Source organism: Orycteropus afer, unplaced genomic scaffold (genome assembly GCF_000298275.1).
Source record: "Orycteropus afer afer isolate SDZICR_OR568_19922 unplaced genomic scaffold, OryAfe1.0 scaffold00219, whole genome shotgun sequence".
Classification (NCBI taxonomy): Eukaryota; Metazoa; Chordata; class Mammalia; order Tubulidentata; family Orycteropodidae; genus Orycteropus; species Orycteropus afer.
The window spans coordinates 1,596,478-1,609,458 of record NW_006921806.1 but is presented as its reverse complement, the minus strand read 5'-3'; positions in this window follow the sequence as shown (position 1 = coordinate 1,609,458).

Genomic DNA, 12,981 nt, shown 5'->3' with positions numbered 1-12,981 from the left:
GTCTTCAAGGATGCTGGAGCTCCCTTCACAAATTTATTCCTCATGGTACTGGTGAAAGGTGTGTCTTCTGGACTCTCCATTTCTGGCTCTAGGGGTCTAATCTGATAAATCCATTCTAACAGGCCAATTTCCCTAAGCCTCTGGATACCTTCTTCTACCTTAAACCAAGGCAGGTCTGGTACTTCAACTTGACTTAAGGTAGGCCACCGCATAATCCATGCCTCAGTAAGCCAACCAAATAAGCTATTAGATCCTTTCCTAACCTCTCGAGCTGAGACATTGAATGAAGAATTCATACTTAGTGGACCTATATCAATAAACTCAGACTGATCCAATCTTACATTCCTTGCACCTTTATCCCACACCCTCAGTAGCCATTCCCATATATTTTCTCCAGGTTTCTGTCTGTACATATTAGCAAAATCAAGTAGGTCTTTTTGGGTATAGTGTATCACCTTCTCAGTCACACTTTCTACTTCACTTCTTGGGGCTCACTTGGACTTGACTTTAGTTATGGGTCTTGTAGAAACAATGGGTGCTTGAGGCAGTTCCTGAGAGCATTCAGGAATATCTTCCATGGCCTCTGCCTCAGACAATGACCCAGCAGGACTGGTTTGGCTAGTCCCATCAAACTGAGGGGGAAGGGATAATGGTTTTACAGTAATCTGTTCAGATGGGAGGGATTCAACAGAATTTACAGGCTCCATATCCTGATCTTCCTGATTATCTGTCCATATGTCCCCATTCCAGGTTGCAGGATCCCATTTTTTTCCAATCAATGCCCACACTTTAACGGCAGACACCATTCTGGATTGGCAATTTAGCTGGCATTGTAATTCAGCCACTCTTACTATAAGTCTCTGGGTTTGGTTTAAAGCAATATCAGCTCTGTTTCTAGAAGCTATAAGGCTTTCTTTCAGAGCACAGCTAGAAGCACTGAGGTCTTTCATGTGGTGCTTAAGCCAAGACTCAGCAGCTTTGAGCTCATCTTGCTCTTTCACCAGTTTGTCCAGTGTAAGTAGGACCAACCAACCAGCTTCCTTATACTCCTCATTCTGACAAAATTGCAGAAAAGTATCAAATATCCGATCACCCAGAGCATCCCTTCTCACAAGTACTTGATCCATTGGTGGTGCTATTTCACATATTAATTTTGCCACCTCATGCCACGGATTAGTAGGACCCTCTTTACTAGCAGACATAGAGTCACTAGTGTCATCAAAATTAATCAAACTGGAGAACCAATCTAGGAAGCCCATCCTTATGATTTTGTCTCTGTAACCACTCCCAGTACCAAATGTGTTAGACTGGGTTCTCTGGAGAAACAAAAACCAGCAAAGCTTATATATATATATATATATAGAGAGAGAGAGAGAGAGAGAGAGAGAGAGAGAGAAATTTATCTTAGGAAAATGGCTCACAAACGTATAGAAGCTGGCAAGTCCAAAGTCCCCAGAGCAAACGTCAGGCTGGAGGCCTTTCCCCACAGGGTGCCAAGAAGCTCAATGCTGGCAGGCAGTACACTGGCTGTTGACTTTAACGAATGATGAATCCAAGATCTCCAGGCTGAACGGTGGACGCTCACTCATGAATGGTTTCAGGCAGCACAACAGAATCCCAATCCACAGAAGAATGTCCCTCTTCCCAGGATGTCCCTGGATATCCTGGAAGCAGGCACACCCCTAGGGAAACTCCCCTTGGGAAGATTGGCCACTCAGAATACAGTCATCCAATCCCATCATGGGAACAACCACACAGAACTGGGGTCCAGCCAAGTTGACACACAGCTCCAACTATCACAGATATCAGGATACTATGAAGAACTGTATTCCAACAAATTTGAATACCTAGAATAAATGGACAGATTTCTAGAAAGATACTACTTACCTAAACTACACAGTGGGAGCTCTGGTAGCATAGTGCCTAAGGTACTTGACTGCTAACTAGAAGGCTGGCAGTTTAAACCCACCAGCCACTCCTTGGAAGGAAGGTTGGGCAATCTACTTCCGTAGTGATACTGCCTTGGAAACCCAAGGAGGGATAGCAATGAGTCGGGTCTGACTCGATAGCACATAATAACAACAACAAACTACACAGTCTGAGGTAGAAAATGTGAATAGACCCATAACAAAAGAAGAAATTGAGCATGTCATTAAAAATAAAAAAACCAACAAAAAACTATTCTGGCCCAGTTTCACTGGAGACTTCTGCAAAAGACTTAAAGTGTTAAAAAGCCAAGATGTCACTTTGAGGACCAAAATGTGCTTGACTCAAGTCATGGTATTTTCAATTGCCTTGTATGCATGTGAAAGCTGAACTGTGACTAAGGAAAACTGAAGAAGAATTGATACATTTGAATTGTGGTTTTGGCAAAGAATATGGAATATACCATAGATTGCTAGAAAACCCAACAAATCTGTCTTGGAAGATGTATAGCCAGAATGCTGCTTAGAAGCAAGTATGGCGAAATTTCATCTCATGTACTTTGGACATGTTATCAAGAGGGACCCATCTCTGGAAAAGGACATCATTCCTGGAAAAGTAGAAGGTCAGAGAAAAAGAGGAAGACCTTCAATGAGATGGATTTACACAGTGGCTCCACAATGGGCTCAAATACAGCAACAATTGGGAGGATGGTGCAGGACCGGGTACTGTTATATTCTCTTACGTAAGATTACTGTGAGTCAGAACTGACTCAGTGCCACCTAACAACAGCAACAGCAACAACAACAACATTGTTTTAGAAAATCTTTCTATATTGAATTATGACATTATTAGTCATTAAGTGGGAGCCTTTTTGTCGTTTTTCTTTCTTTTTCTTTAACTACTACTTCATTCTCAAAAATTTATTTATAGAGGTTCACAAATACTAATTACCTCAGTATTGTCGCTAATACACCAGAAAATTAAACAAAATTAGTGACTGTAAATAATACCAGCAGCAATGAAAACAACAGTGCATGTTTATAGTGCCTGCAGAGGAAACCACCTAATTTGAAGTGTCATTATAACTGGGTAATAATGACAGGTCTGACCAGAGTGCATTCAAAGGTTCAAAAAGTAAATCAGCATAGAGTTTTAGCCATGTAGGTATATTAATACATGTAAGCTGGGCTTACAAAAAAAAAGTTTTTATTGTTATAACTAACAACAGGGATTTTTATTAAAAAAAAATCAAAATTATTTAAAAAAATGCATTGACCTATGTCACTTTAGTTTTGTGTATTTCACTGCACATAAATTATATTTTAATACAAGGTACTAAAAATAATAAATTTCTGCTAAAGCACTGCATATAAATTATAAACAATCATTTCAGTATCACTCCTTCTGACACTGTCACCTGGTGTGGTCTACACCCCCCCACTACCCTAGTGATGCCACTAGTTAAAATCAAGTCTGAGGTTCTGCTCACATTCAGTAAGAGAGGTTCATTCAAGGGCATTGAAATAGAGTCTGAGTCCATTTTCAATTTGACCAGTAACAGCTTTCAAGCCCCACCTCTCCTTTACCTTCTGTCCCATTATTGTGGCTATTGTGTCAGCCTATCTTATTGAGTCTCTCTCTCGTTTTTGTTGATCCTCTATTTAACCAAACATGATGTCCTTTTCTAAGGATTGGTCTTATCTTTCCTTACTTTCAAAGTAAGAAAGGTGAAATTTGCCATTCTCTCTTCTAAGAAGCATTTTGGTTTTATTTCTTCTATGACTGATTTGTTTGTTCTTTTGGAAGTCTTTGATATATTCAGTATTCTTGACCAACATCACAATTCAAATGCATCTGTTTTATTCTGTCTTCTTTTTTTATTGTTTAGCTTTCACATACATATGAAGTGATTGCAAAGACCATGGGTTGGATCAGGCATACCTTAGTAGTCATCAAAGTACACATTTTGCTTTTAGAATATTAAAGAGGTGTTTTGCAGCAGATTTGCGCAATGAAATACATCATTTGATTGCTTGACTGCTGCTTCCATGGGTGTTAATTGTTGATCCCAAGTAGAATGAAATCCTTGACAACATAATTTTTCCCCCAATAATACTTTTACTGCTTCCTGATAAAAATGTAGAACCTACAACAGCATAATTCCATTTATTCCCCTTTTGGCCTTTGTGCTGCTTTTGTCATATATTTTACCTCTGCATTTTACAAAGCCTAGAAGTCAATATATTTGTTGTTATTGTTGAAAAAAATTTAAAAACTATACTTATCTACTCATTCACATTTTGTAGTACTTTTTTCCTTCCTGTAGTTATGTCCTTCCATTTGAGATTATTTTGCTTCAGTCTGAAGAACTTCATTTAGCATATTGTTGTATAGTGTTATTAGCATATTGTTAGCATAGTGTTCATTTGCTAGTGTGAGATTCTGTCAGATTTTATCTGTCTGAGAACACCTTTGCCTTCTTTAGTGATGGATACTTTTTGTTTGGTTTACAATTACAGATTGACAATATTTTTCCTTTTAGCATTTAAAGATGTCATTTCACTTTCTTCTGACTTCCATAATTTCATAATCAAAAAAGCCATTAGTCTTACTGCTTTTTTTTTTTTTTTTTTTTTCCAATTGTGTTTTGGGTGAAAGTTTATAGAGCAAATTCATTTTCCATACAACAGTTCATACACATTTCATTTCAGGACATTGAATGCAATCCCCATAATGTAACAGCTTTCTTCCCACTTCCTCCCTGTGGTTACCTTTTCTCTGTGTCCTTTCCTATGCATTCCTGCCCTCTGCAGTATCTTCTTGTGCAAATACTGCCCTTCTGATCTTCCATGGTTAATTGTTCTAAGGAATGTACCTACCTTCTATAAATGTTCATCTTATATACCTGTCTATTGTTTGGCTGGGAGCCATGGCAATGAGTTCAGTTCCAGATCCAAAAAATGACTAGAGGCCATAGTCTTGGTCATGTCACCAGTGTCTATCAGACCAGTAAGCCTAGTCTTTTTTTTTTTTTAATGATTTTGAGTTTTGTTCCACATTTTTCTCCCACTCTATCCAGGATCTCCTATTTTGATCCCTTTCTGAGAGGCTGACAGTGGTCGCTGGACACCATCTAGTTCTTCTGGTCTCAGGGTCATGTAGGCTGAGATTTGTATGGTCCCCTAGTCCCTTGAACTAATTGTTTCCATGTTTCTTTGGTTTTCTTCATTCTTCTTTGCTCCAGATGAGGAGACATTAGTTGTTGCATCTTAGATGGCCCATTGCAAACTTTAAAGATCCCAGTTGCTACTCACCTAAGCAGAATGTAGAACAATGTTTTTCTGTAGTATGTTATGCCAATTGAGCCTGATGACCCTCATAAACATGGCCCCAAGCCCACAGGCTGAACAACTCACTCCCTCACAGTAGTAAGCTGTGACTAAGAGATTATCATAACTTTGCCCCGTTAGCTCTATTGTAGACACAGATATTCTTATAGCACATACAAATATGTATGTAGAAATATTGTGTGTCAAACTTATATAGGGCCATGGGTTTATTCCATTTTGTGTAGATCATTTAGCCTATCTACCTATGTATCTATCCATGGATTAATGTTTATTATTCCTGATAATGCAGTATTATCTATGTAAAAGGGTTTGTACCTCTTCATTGTACCTCTTGTGCACTTATCTGTTTCTTCCTTTTCCTTAGTGTTATTGTACTGGTCACTCACTTTTGGTATATTGCCTTCCCCTTCACACAAATCAATACTTGTCTCTTACCTGTCTAAGAATTTTCCCTCCTCTCCCCTCCCATCCCTAGTAACCAACAAAGTTTCTTTCCATATTTAAATTTTTCCTTTTTTACAGTAGTGGACTAATACAATATTTGTCCTTCTGTGATCGACTCATTTCTCTCAGCATACTGTTCACCAAATTCATCCACATTATGAGGTGTTTCATGGATCCTACATTATTCTTTAGTGTTGCTAGTATCCCATTGTGTGTATGTACCATAATTTGGTATGCATTTCTCTGTTGATGGCACTTAGGTTGTTTGCATCTCTTTGCTATTGTGCACAGTGCTGTAATGAACATGGCTGTGCATATATCTATTCATGTCCTGGCTCTCAGTTCTTTAGGATATATCCATAGTAATGAGATTATTGCATCAAATGGTATTTCTATTTCCAACTTTTTAAGGAATTGCCATATCGTTTTCCACAGTGGTTGTATCATTTTACAATCCCACCAGTAGTATATGAGAGTCCCAATCTCTCTACATCCTCACCAGTATTTGTTACCTTCTATCTTGTTAAACTTAGCTACTAATGGTGGCATGAGATGGTATCTCATTGTTGTTTTGATTTGCATCTCTCTAATGGCTGATGGAGGGAGCTCTGGTAGCATAGTGCCTAAAGCACTTAACTGCTCACCAGAAGGCTGGTGGTTCAAACCCACCAGCCACTCCTTGGAAGGAAGGTTGGGCAATCCTACTTCCGTAGTGATACTGCCTCAGAAACCCAAGGAGGGGTCGCTATGAGTCGGGGCCGACTCGACGGCAGATAACAACAACAACAACAATGGCTGATGATCGCAAACATTTCTTCATGTGTTTGTTGACTGCCTGAATATCTTCTTTGGGCAAGTGTCTGTTCATGTCTTCTGCCCATTATTTAATTTGATTGTTTGTCTCTTTGTTGTTGAGGTGATGGAGTTTTCTGTAAATTGTAGAAGTAAGTCCTTTGTCAGACATGTCATTGCTAAATATTTTCCCCTAGTGTAGGTTCTCTTTTTACTCTTTTGGAGAAGTCTTTTGATGTGCATAAGAATTTAATTTTAAGAAGGTCTCAAACATCTAGTTTATCTTCTGCTGCTCGTAAATTTTTAAAATTATGTTTGGTAGTCTATTATTGCCATATATTAGGGCCCCTAACTTTGCTCCTATTTTTTCTTTGGTGAACTTTATAGTTTTAGGTTTTGCATTTAAGTCTTTGGTCCATCTGGAGTTAGTTTATGTGTATGGTGTGAGTTCTAGATGTTATTTAATTTTTCTGCAAATGGGTATCCAGTTTTGCCAGCACCATTTGTTAAAGAGACTCTTGCTTCCTCATTTAATAGATTTCAGCCTTTCGTCAAAGATCAGCTGACCATAAATGGATGGATCTATTTCTGGGATCTCAATTCTGTTCCACTGGTCTATGTGTCTTTTGCTGTACTAATTCCAGGCTGTTTTGACTACAGTGGCTGTATCAGTAGGTTTTGAGATCCAGAAGTATAAGGCCTCCTACTTTGTTCTTCTTCTTCAGTAATACTTTGCTTATCCAAGGTCTCTTCTCTTTCCATATAAAATTAGTCATTGTTTTTCCCATGTCCTTAAAGAATGTTGACAGAATATAGACCAGGGTTGCATTGAATGTATAGATTACTTTGGGTAGTAATGACATTTTCACAGTGTTCAGTCTTCCCATTCATGAGCATGGTATCTTCTCCATTTATGTAAACCTCTCATAGTTTCTAAAAATAGTGTTTTATAGTTTTCTTTGTATAGGAGCTCTTGTGGTGCAGTGGAGAAGGGACTTGACTGCTAACCAGAAGGTCAGTGGTTCAAACTTACCAGCTGCTCCGTGGAAGGAAGATGGAGTGATCTACTTCTGTAAAGATTTACAGCCTTAGAAACTCAATGGAGGTCGCTATGAGTCGGAAATGACTCAATGGAAATTTTTTTTTTTTTTTTGAGGTCTTTTGTGTCCCTGGTAAGATTTATTCCCAAGTATTTTATTTTTTTGGTAGCTATTGTAAATGGTATTGATTGCCTTATTTCCTTTTCAGAGATCTCTTTGCTCGTGTAGAGGAATACAACTGATTTTTGTATGCTGATCATGTATCCTCCCACTATGCTAATCTTTCAATAAATTCCAGTAGTTTTCTGGCTGAGGCGCTTGGATTTTCTATGTACAGAATCATAGCATCTGCAAATAGGAATAGTTTGACTTCTTCCTTACCAATTTGGATGCCTTTGATTTCCCTCTCTTGCCTTGCTGCCCTGGCTAGGACTTCCAACACAGTGTTGAATAGAAGTTGTGATAGAGGGCATCTTTGTCTGGTTCCTGCTCACAAGGGAATGTTTTCAAGTCTCTCTCCATTGAGAATAATGTTGGCTGTTGGTTTTGCATACCAAAAACAAAAACCAAACTCACTGCCATTGAGTTGATTCCAACTCATAGTGACCCCCTTTGGGTTTCCAAGGCAGTAAATCTTTACAGGAGTAGACTGACCAGTCTTCCTTCCCCGGAGTGGCTGGTGGGTTTGAACTGCCAGCCTTCTGGTTAGCAGTCAAATTTTTTAGGGACTATGCCACCAGAGCCCTTATACAAAGAAAACTACAAAACACAACTTTGAGAAACTATAAGAGATTTACATAAATGGAGAAGATACCATGCCCATGAATGGGAAGACTGAACACTGTGAAAATGTTATTACATTTTCCTTGGTTTTGCATATATGCTCTTTATTATGTTGAGGAATTTCCTTCCATTCCAATTTTTCTGAGAGTTTTATTCAGGAATGGGTGTTGGATTTTATCAAATACCTTTTCTGTACCGACTGAGATGCATGTAATTCTTTCCCTTTATTTTACTTACGTAATGGATTACACTGATTGTTTTTCTAATGTTGAACCATTCTTGCATACCTAGTGTGAATCCCACTTGGTCATGATGTATTATTTTTTTGATATGTTGTTGGAGTCTGTTGGCTAGGATTTTGTTGAAGATTTTTACGTCTATTTTCATGAGGGCTATTTGTCTGTAGTTTTCCTTTTAAGTGGTGTCTTTGCCTGGTTTTGGTATCAGGGTTATGCTTGCTTTATAATATGAATTAGGGAGGATTCCATCCTTTTCTGTGTTCTGGAATAGTAAGATTAGTGTCAGCTCTTCTCTGAATGTTCGGTAGAATTTTCTAGTGAATTCTAGATTCATTAGTCTGGGCCAGGACTTTTTTTTTTTTTAATGACCTGTTCAATTTCTTCTGTTATACTCACTGCCATGGAGTCAAATCTGACTCATAGCGACCCCTCCTTAGGTTTCTGAGGCAGTATCTCTACGGAAGTGGATCGTCCAGTCCACCAGCTTTCTGGTTAGCAGTCAAATGCCTTAGGTACTATGCCACCGGAGCAACGACTTCTGTTGGCATGGGTATGTTCAGATTTTCTACTTCAGTCTGTTAGTTTATATAACTGCTGCTCTTTGCAGGTAGTATGTCTTTTACTTTTGGCTGTGTTTGATATTCCTTAGTTGACTTTAGATTTTTAAAGTTGTTTTTTATGATATACGTGTACATGTTTATTTTATGTATCGTCTACTTAGATTTTACTCAGCTTAGAAAAATTCTCAGCCACTTTCTCTTTAAATATTTATTCTACTCCATTCTCTTCCTTATCTTTTTCTGGGTGTCCAATGACTTATATGTTAGATTATTTCCCATATAATCTCTTTTTTTATGTTCTTCTGTTTATACTTTAATTTGGATATATTTTTTAGATGTTTTTCATTAACTGTTCATTTTTCTTCTGCATCCAGTTTGCTGTTAAAGTCATTCAATGTGTTTGTCATTTTAGATAATATATTATTTTTCCATTCATTAAAAAATTTAGCCTATCAGTTTTCATTATTCTCAAGTCCCTTTCTCATAAATCTAATATCGGGATCATCTGTAGTTCTTCATTAATTTTTTTCCTCTTGATTATAGTTCACATTGTCTCTGCTTCCTTACATGTCTGGTAATTTTTATTGTACTTTGGACTTTGTTCATAAAAGAAACATAAAGGTTCCAGATGCGATGTTCTACTAGTGCGGGAACCCCCTTTCTTGTTAGGTTGCTTGAGGATCTGATGACCTCCTTCCAATCAGTGATTGAGCTGGGTGAGGATGTTACAGTTCCAGAGGGACTTAGTCTGTTTTCTGGTTGTCTATCCTCTATTAGCTCGGAAGGAAGGTTGGGCAATCCTACTTCTGTAGTGATCCTGCCTCAGAAACCCAAGGAGGGGTCGCTATGAGTCGGGGCCGACTCGATGGCACATAACAACAACAAATCCTCTATTAGTAGCTCCCAAGCTTTCTACTAAGAGCCTACTTAGTCATATCCACCCAGAAAGACTAAAGTAGATTGAGTCCTGCCTTAAAACTATAAAATTTACCAAACTTCTACTGAGGGATACTATCTGTTGCCAATTCTCTATGTAGCAGTGGAGACTGGAGACCATGTCACTCTGCTTTTCAAGTCTAGGTGACCTCTTCCTCTCTCCCCACCATTTGCTCAAGAGCTCAGCCAGTCTTGGCCCAGAATCTGCAATGCCCCAGGAAGAACAGTGCAAGTGTTGGGAGCGAGATTACCTAGGAGGGGCAACCCACTGGCATTTCAGTTCATCTAGTCCTTGTTGCTACACAGCTCTCCAATGACCTTAAAATTGTTGTTCCCTGTGGTTGTAGTGGTAGTGTGGGTGGTTGCCATCCCACCTGGCTCTTTCCAGGCGCACACCTTACACTGATCTTATCCCGGCTGTTTTACTTTTAAGCCCAAACTTCCCGTTTGAGAAAGGAAAACCTAATCAGTCTGCTTTCATTTGTGAAGCGGAAAAATGGCGAACAGTTCACTTTTCACAGGGTCGTCTGACGATTCATTGAACATATTGTGGCTCCATGTCTGTCCTCCATGATGGGCGGTTGCCTTAGCCCAGGATGATGTCTTCTGCTCTCCCCGCAACCCTTCGCCTTCCCAGGACTGTCAGCACCGGGTGGGGGTGGGGGCCGGTTGTAGGCCCGGGGTTCCGGCGCGGAGCGCTCGGCGATGTCCGCGGACCGAGGAGTGCGCCTGCGCCTCAGCGCCCAGCCAGGGAGGGGCCTTTTACCCGCGAGAATGCACTTACTGCGCCTGCGCGGGCAGAGGGCGGTGGCTGGGAGCCTAATAGCCGCAGTTCGGCGCTGCTATGTGCCTGCAGCCTGAGCAGAGGACCTGAGCTGAGGTAGGTTTCCTGATCATGCAGCGGGCGGCTGGACCGCGCATTGAAGCAGAACATGCCAGGTAAGAGGTCCACGTCCCCAGCCGTGCCTTGGCAGGCTGACTGGGTTTTGAAGCTGGAGGACTGAGGCCTCCGCCCCTTTTCAGGTCAACCGGTGTCCCGCGCCCTTCCCGCATCTCCTCCGCCCTCAGGCGATTGACGGGAGCGCGGCCTTCCTCATCCCGCCCCTTCTCCTCCTCCTCCCGTTGCATCACGCCCCTTTTCTCTTCCTGGGCCACAGTCCCTTTCCTGTACCACGCCCCCTTCTTTCAACACATCGACGCCACGCCCCCTGTCCCTCCACCTTACCACGCCCACCTCCTTTTCCCCTACTCCATCTCCTTTTCCTCTACTCCATCTCCTTCGCTTTGCCCACTTCCCCTCCTCCCTCACCACAGTCTGTTAGCGTGGGGCTGCTTTTCCTCACCTCACACCCCTCTCCTTATCACCTTTGGCCCCTTCTTCCAGTTCATCCTCCCTCAGTCTTCCCTTTTATCTTTACCCCTTATTACCCTGGTTACCCCAATAGCGTCTTAGTTGGCCATGCAGTCCTGACTTTGACCTAGTTCTGGTCTCATCCTGATCCCGCCCAGTTCTGGCTCCGCTCTAGTTTGGCTCCACCTTCGCCCCACCAATGGGTCCGCCTCTTTTCAAATGGTCTTTGAGCTCTGATGGCATAATGGCTAAGGCATTTGACTGCTAACCAGACGGCTGGAAGTTCAAACCCACCAGCCATTCCTGGGAAGGAAAACTGGGCAATCTACTTCCGTAGAGATATTGCTTCAGAAACCCAAGGAGGGGTCGTTATGAGTCAGGATCCCCTCCATGGCAGTGAGTTTGTTTTTTTCTTTAATATCCATATTTACCTGGGTTAAGCGTGCCTTCTTCCTCACCTGCGCAAATCCAAGTTGTCCTTAAAGATCTAGGTCACATTTTATCATTTCTCTTAAATTTTCAAAACAAAAAACAAAAAACCCATCTGCTCTTAAGTTGATTCAGACCCATAGTGTCCTCATAGGACAGAGTAGAGCTGCCCCCCAGGGTTTCCAAGAGTGCATATCTTTACAGTTCTTCCTGGAAGCATTGTTGTTGTTGCTGTTATTTGCCGTCGAGTCGGCCCCGACTCATAGCGACCCCTCCTTGGGTTTCCGAGGCAGTATCACTACGGAAGTAGGATTGCCCAACCTTCCTTCCGAGTAGTGGCTGGTGGGTTTGAACCTCCAGCCTTTTGGTTAGCAGTCAAGTGCCTTAGGCACTATGCATTGGTGGATTCCAATCACTGACTGTTTTGTTAGCAGCTCTGGTGACACAGTGCCTAAGGCATTTGAGTGTTGAACGGAAGGTTGGTGGTTCAAACCCACTGGCAGCTCTGGGGAAGGAATATGTGGCAATCTACTTCTCTAAAAATTTACTGCCTTGGAAACCAAATGGGGGTTGCCATGAGTTGGAATCAACTTGATGACAGTGAAGTTTTTTGAAAGCACGTTAATCACTTTGCCACTGGGCTCCTCTCTTTCCTCAAGACTCTCAGTAGGATTCAGAGGAGTTTAACATAACCTGCAACCTTCTGCCATCCCTTAATTTTTCTTGTAATATGATTTAACTTTTTATGTTTATTTTTATATTCCCTCCTGGGTTATAAGTAACTTGTATTAAATCAGAATTATGGTATAGAAACAAACAGTACCAGGATCTCAGTGGCCTAAAACAATAAAGATCTCTGTTTGTCAATCAAGACAAGCTAGTTTACCCTGTAAAAAAACATCTCCCAAATCACTGAGATCCGGTTTAGAAACAATAGCCATTTGCTTTATCTGAGCTGGTTAAGCTGCAGTAACCAAAAATTGCAAAATTTTAGGACTAAGGCAGTTTTTTTTTTTTTTTTTTTTTGATGCTATGAGTCTGAGATTCACAGTGGACTTATTTTAAGCTCCACCTGGAAGTGCCCCTTGCTACATTTGCTTCTCCTCCTTGGTCACAGCAAGTCCCTCTGTG